The sequence below is a fragment of the Geospiza fortis genome, unplaced genomic scaffold (assembly GCF_000277835.1).
Source record: "Geospiza fortis unplaced genomic scaffold, GeoFor_1.0 scaffold92, whole genome shotgun sequence".
Classification (NCBI taxonomy): domain Eukaryota; kingdom Metazoa; phylum Chordata; class Aves; order Passeriformes; family Thraupidae; genus Geospiza; species Geospiza fortis.
The window spans coordinates 2,552,647-2,559,948 of NW_005054389.1; positions in this window are offsets into that span (position 1 = coordinate 2,552,647).

Below are 7,302 nucleotides of genomic sequence, written 5' to 3' on the forward strand. Positions count from 1 at the left end.
TAGGGAAACTAGTCCTTGCCAGTCCCACTAATGGCCCTGATGAGCCTCAGGTGATGGGTTCACCCCCAGCCCCTGCCATGCCCAGGTGCTCTATTTAGGCTCAGACTTGGGTTGGCACTTCTGGCCAGAGTGCTGGAATGCTGGTCCCTGGCTCATTTGTGCTTGTGCCTGGATATTTGGGTTTCTGCACTCCACAAGGTGCATTTTGCTCTGCTTTGTCTCAGTGCTGCCAGGAATGCTTGTGGAGCAGAACCAGGTTTGCAGAAGCAGCACCCTCTGTGTTTGCAGGCACTGTCCAGGAGTGCTGCATGCCACTTTGGAGAGCTGTTGACGTGGAGCCTGGAAAGGTGAGGCTCTATAATGTACTCATTGTACTCAAATCTCACCAGCTGTAGTTCACTTTTGGTCTGACTCCTTAAAGGTGAAGAGGAATAGGATTGTTCTTCTGTGGATTCCCAGCTTCTTATTGCTGGCTGCATGTTATCTGGCAGACTGCTGGGTCCCAGTTTGACAGCTGAGGAAAAAGAGGAATTTAACCATTCTTTAAATGAAGCAAGAAAAAATAATCAAATTTTATATAAACTTTCACAATGCAACTGTGCAGGGCTCCCTTTCAGCTCAGATGTGGAAAACGTGTCCACATGCAAAAGTCTGGAAGTAGCTGAAATGCCTATTGTGCATCTGTCTTTACAGCTAATTCCTGAAAGTCTCTCTGTTCATCAGCCTGTGCCTTGTGAGCCAGCCCAGCAGGTGTGTGAATGCTGCTTGTTTGCCTGTCACCAAAACTTGGCACACACACCCCCAGAGTGGGCAGGGAGAGCTGCTCTGGAGCCTGCTGCTCGCCCTTGGCGTGTCAGTGTCCCTGTCAGGCTGTCACAGCACACAAATAACAGGCAGAAGGGAGCAGACAGGGCCACTGACCTTGGCAGGCTGCTTTCCCAAAAGGCCTGGGGCCAGCCTCTGCTCTTAGACACTCACCATTTCCAGTGGGATCGACAGGGAAAACCAACAGTGAGCACAGGTTCCAGGAGCAGATGCACTGCTGTGGTCAGAGCAAAGCAGCAGCTAAATTTGATATCCAACTTGCCAAATTAGCTCAGCTGAAAGTGATTTTGCAGCAACTGTGCACAAACTCAGCAGGCAGTGGTCCTGGAGGTGAATTTGAATTACTTGATAAGAGCTCAGCAAGGCTCTGTCTGCCTTTTATGTTTAGGGAATCTTATTCCTAAATTGTTTTACTCTGTATGCTTCTTATTTTGAGTATGTACTTTGTAATTGGGAGTGAAGAGCCAGAGTCTTGGCTCTTAACTGGAGACAGATTTTGGTTGCTGCCTTTGAAATTTTCTCAGGGTGGGATAGTGTTCCTTCATGGAGCTATTAATATTGTTTGGAAGGGAGGAAAATGCTGCCTCATGTCAGCTGTGAATGTAATAACACCTCTGAATAGGGACCAGGTTCTTAAGTCAATTTCCCCTTCCTTTTAGGTTTGTTCAGACAGGTCCAGGATTTATTCTATAAGCTTGTCATTGTTCTTTCTAGAAAATATTTTAAACTAAAAAATATCACTCACACTTGAATATCTGCAGTTCAAACACCACAGGGATGGATATATTAATGTTAAAATTCTTTGTGCATTCATCCCTCATGAGATCTAATGTCATGTGCTCTATTTGAATCATCCCAAACAACCAAATTGGTTTAATCAGTAAAAAATTGCATAATTATCCAGTGTGGTTTGTAATTAAGGGTAAATGCTTGCAAGAAGCTCCTGTGAAGCCAGTGGTGAGGAATGCTGCAGAGGAAGGGTAGGAGAGGATGAGTGTGCTGGGTGGGGAGCCTGGACTCCCTGAGCCCCTGTATGGAGGTGGGAGCAGGCTGCTGACACAGGGAATGTTTTATTTACTGTGCCATGCTGTGCATCACACTGAGCATTTTGCTTCCTTTCAATTGCCTTCTGCAGCAAGTCAGATGTGATGTAAATGATTCATTAGCTTCAAGTGATATCACTTGGCCTGGCTTTGTCCTGGATGGCCCAGGCTGGCTCTGTGCATGCAGCTGTGTCATGGTGCCTCTTCAGGGAGCCTTGATTTCCAAACAAAGTTCAGGCAGGATGCAGACAGTATAATTCAGGATGGGCCAAGAAAAATAATCAAGGGAGGTGAGGTGTTTACGCCAAAAAGCAGCCTTCCCACAGATAGACTTGAAGGAGGGTGTGGAGTGAGGCTGCCCTGCCTGGCCCTTCCCCTGTGTGCAAGAGTGGAACGTGCTGGGAGAGCTTAGAAACTGGAGTTGAGAGTCTCCCTGCCTTTTTGTAAAGCACTGAGCCCACTCTCAGCTGAAGGTGAGCAGAAAGCTGCCAGGGCAGTCCGACTGTACAGTGCCATCCCACATTTGGTTCAGTGTCTGGTTTGGTGCCTCTGGTGCACCCTGTCTATCTGACAGCCTTCCCTCCCCTCAGTCCCACTGCACTGGCCACTTCTTCTTCTAGACCCAGCCTGTTGAAAGGGCAAAGGGGGTTAAAAGGAAAGCCCTGTAGTTCCTTCAGAGCCTGGCAGCAGCTGGCTCTGCACCCCTGAGAGCCATGAAATGGTGCACTAAGTCTGCCCCAAGCCTTGAGCACTAATTCCCTTTCCCCAGTGACAGCATTGTGCCCATTTCCTAGAAGCTTCTTAGGGCCAGGAGTGCCAGAGGGCTCAGGCTCTGCTCTCTCCCAGCTCTTGCACAGGCACTTGGGCAGCCAAGGCTGGTGCCAGGGGTTTGAGCAGCAGCACAGGGAGCCAGGGGCTGGGCTTGGCTTCACTGCTGAGCTTGGATGGGCAGGGAGAGCTGGGAGTGTGGGAAAGCTGCTCCCAGACGTGGAGATGGGGGATTTGGGGAAGGGCAGGGAGAGATCCCCTTTTCTCTGTCAGTCCCGTGTTGCCCCTTCCTGTAGGATGGATAGCAAGGTATTTTGAAGTGTCTGCCCCTGTGCCCTCCCTGTGGGGTGGCAGTGAAGCTCCTTCAGGGGGTGGGGTACCCAAAGGCTGCCCCAAATGCACAGAAATGAGTATGGGCACGTCCAGCTCCACTGGAACCCTGGGTCTCACTTCTGTGAAGCTTTCACTGAACCCCAGTTGGACATGGAGACATTGCAGGCACAGGCACTGGGCAGGGCAGCAGTCACAGGAGAATAGAAAAGAGCTTTTTTAGATGTGCCGCTCATATCATCCTGTTTCTCTACCAAACACAAAGCTCTCCTAAGCCCTGCTGTCCTAATTTGATTTTTAATTCACTGTATCAGCTTGGTTGCAGACAGAGTAGAGAACAGTTTGGGCCTTTCTGAATTCCTCAGATTTTCTAGTCAGAGGAAGCTCATACCTGAGCCATTGGCGTTGCCTGCTACCTCCTGTGTTCCACTCTCCACTCCCTGGCAGCTCATCCACACAGATGGATTCCTGTGGGGCCCTCTTCCTCCCTCTTTGGGGTTCACAGCTGTCCCCATGTCCCCGCTGTGAGCCGGTCTCCATGGGGGTTTCAGCTCCAGCAGTATATTTATGAATAAAAAAAGCTAAAATACAAGTGAGAGATGGGGTTCATCCTCCCAAAATGCTGTAAGGAATTTGCTGAAGCTGTGTGTCATTGGGGTCAGGCAGGGTGTCCCAGATGTGTCCCTGTGTCCCCAGATCCATGTGCTGATGGCATGCAGGTCACCTGCCAGCCCTGTGCTGACAGATGAGCTGCAGAGAAATGTGGTGTGTTCATGGCCAATCTGGGAGCTCCAAGGGATGTGCTGCACCAGAAGATCCCTCATGAATCCCTTGCCTGGCACTGATGGGAGCACAGCAGCCATGAATGAATAAATGTGCCCTCTCCAGTAAAAATTGGGTTCCTTAATGGAGACACAAGGGAAGTCCTCCAAGCTTCTCAATGTTTAAAACAAAATCTGCCTGCTTGTTAGCTGTGATTTGTTGGTTTTGCTTGGGTCCTACAAATGGAATGGATTCAGAAGGTTAAGCCCAGATGAGCTGCTGCTGTTCAGCTGGATGATATTAGGAGTTAATCCCGTGCATGTTCCTGTGTTCTGTAATACCTCTCAAGCCTGATGATTGCAGCTGCATTTTAAAAGCTTTGTTTTTTAAAGATAATCTGGTGGAAGCGTGAAACTGGTAAAAATAAATATTCTCTTCTTTCCATAGAAAAGACACAGTATTTGTTTCCATATTTCAACTTTTCTTTGAACTGGCTTGCAAAACAAATGCAAGATTGACTCAAGCCTTCCAGTGATGACTTGTAAAATTCAGATCTGTGATGGTGATGCAACTGGTAACATTTCCCACGACTGCTCTGAGTAATTAGAGGTCTCCTTCACATGTTTAATGACCATTTTGTTTCGTGGCCACTCAATAACTCTTTTGTTCCCTGTGGTTTGTCTTTGTGCTGCTGGCACTGAGCAAGGCTGGTTTCTGGGAGCCCATGAGCTGCTAGGTGTTTTACATAGCTCATCAACCAGGTAATTTTGTTGCCTCCTGGCTGTGAGGTAATTAAATGTATGTATAACAAATCTACCCCGTAGAGTGGAGCTGCAAACATGTGCTTGGTTGACCCAGGGGTCCCACAAGGGTTATTTATTCAATTCCCCTGATAACAGAAGGTTTTGGGGATTTGCTGCTGATGGGAAATCCTCGTACCAGGGTTCTGAGCCATCTACCAAACAGCTGATCCACTCGTCCTGGCTAACCTCCTTGTTTCCATCTGTGTCACAGGACTCAGGGTGGAAAGCAACAGGAAAATAACAGACTTGCTCTCTTTGAAGAATTGTGGGAACACTGCAATGCCCTGAGTGTTTGCAACATGCCTCTGAGCTAAATATCAAGTAAAGTAAGCTTACTTTTGAAAGAAAGCCAGAGGGTTGCTAGCTCTGGCTTCCTTTGGAATTCTCATGATTTTTATTTACAGCTTCTGTGTTTATAAAAAAATAAAAGAGACAGAGAGAATTCCATATGGTTGCAGAGAAACATGATCTGAGCAAACCCTAGTAACTGCAAAATCAGAAAGCAGAGTAAAGGGTTTAGGATAGGTAAGCAGGCTTGTCTTTTAAGGTCTGAGCTAAATGCAATGGTCTCTAGAACACTGTGGCCTTGGTGTGGTCTGTCAGGAGCTGTGAGGGGACCAAGGAGCTCTCTCTCCTCCCTAACAGTATTTATTTATCAGTATTTATCGGTAGATAAGTTAGGTTGAACAGTCTCAGCTGTTTCTCTGAGCTCTTTGTGGGCCCATGTTCTCTGTGAAGGGTTGAACTCTGCAGGCACAAGGCAGTGGGGCTGGTTTCCAGATCTCTGTGGTCTGTCAGTCGCTCCAGCAATTCTGAGCTCCTGGCTTTCAGTTTAGGAATCCTTAGGGCTACCAGTGCCAGGGATGAAGCAGAAAGTAACAGAAATGGTGTTTGGAAGGGAAGTGACAGAGGAGAAACAGGTGGGAGGGGAGAAAATCACCTTATTCCTATGTCATTCATATGTTTCAATTGTTTGCGGTTTTTTTTCAAACGTTTCCTTGATTCTTTTTCCACTCTTTCCTGCGCTCTCCTTTTCTTCTTCTCACCTGCTTAGGTTCAAATATTTGATAGAAAACATTTGTTCCTACTTTTTATCTGCAGAAATGCATAGAAGAGATTCAAGTTTAAGGCACCCCGGTCCAGGTTGGAATTCGTGTGACTAGAATAGATTAGCAGCATGGAAATTTGGCCAAGAATATATATATATCTGCTGCTAGAGAATAGTTGGTCATGAATTTGACTTGACTGGGCCAAATGGGAGGTAATTGGTGCTGAACATGATACTTTGGACTTTTTTTTTTTTAATTGGAATAGCTGTAACCAGAATCCAGTTCCCAGCACCTCCCTGGGTGGCTGTGGAAGAGCCTTTAGGGAGTAAATGAGTTGCTGAAAGATCCCTGCTGCTGTGCTTTGCCAAACTTGGAGCTCCAGGAGGAGCTGCTGCCTGCTGAGCACTCAGCACAGCAGCTCCTTGTGTCACACTTGAGATCCTCTGGGAGAAGCATGGGGGGAGATCTCCAGGGATTTCACCTGCAGGAGGTGACCTCCCATCCCTAGGCCTCAGATAACATACCTGGGAATGAAAGGCATTGCACTGAGGAGGAGAGAAGCACATCTGGAAAAGGAAGCAGAACTTTCTGCCAGCCCAATTTATCCGAATGATGTGTTTGTTATTTAACAGGAGGGGATCTTCCCTGTGACATGTAGCGAAGTGCTTCAGCATGCTGCGCCAGGGGAAGGTGTCAATAATGGAGCTTTCTAAGCTCTTGTTGGCCACATGTGTGGCTTCTCTTCTGCTGTGAGGTGTGTGCTCTCCACTGTAGTATTTACAGAAGGGAGGATAGGCAATCAAAGCAGTAATAGTGGCAGTTCAGGTATACCCTGTCTATTTTTAAGATGTGACAAAGTAAGAGTGATATGAAGGTTCAGAGGTGTAAGGCTGACTTCAACCACCTTTTGTTTTGCCTGAAGGAGTAGTTGAATATTTTCTTAACCATATCCCGGGGTGCATCAGGAAGTCAAAGGAGGGATTGTCCTGCTCTGCTCTGCACTGGGGCAGCCTCACCTCAAGTGCTGGGGACAGTTTTGGGCACCACAACAAGGATGTAAAGCTGTTAGAGAGTGTCCAAGGGAGGCCATGAGGATGAGGAAGGGCCTTGAGAGCAAGGAAGCCTGTGTGTGAGGAGAGGCTGAGATCCCTTGGTCAGTTCAGTCTGGAGAGGAGGAGGCTGAGGGCAGACCTCACTGCAGTCACAACTTCCTCCTGAGGGTCAGGGGAGGGGCAGGCACTGATCTCTGCTCTGTGTGACAGCGACAGGAGCCAAGGGAGGGGCCTGGAGTTGTGTCAGGGCAGGTTGAGGGTGGATATCTGGAAGAGGTTCTTCCCCCAGAGTGTGGCTGGGCACTGAACAGGCTCCTCAGGGCAGTGGTCACAGCCCCAAGGCTGGCTGAGCTCAAGAAGTGTTTGGAAAATGCTCTCAGACACCTGGTGTGACCCTTGGCATTGTCCTGTGCAGGGCTAGGTGCTGGACTTGGTGATCCTTGAAGGTCCTTTCCAGCTCAGCTTATTCAGTGATTCTACAACCTTGGCTGAATAATGGCCACTTCAAAGGAAATGATGATCCTCTAATTTGCTGAACTGCAAGTACACCATTGAAACAGTGGACAAAGGCATATTTTGTTTGTGATCTCAAAAAAAACTCTGTTGCCAAAACCACTTCTAAGAGCTTATCAAAGTACTAAGCTATTATGGATTAAAGCAATGTCCTGGT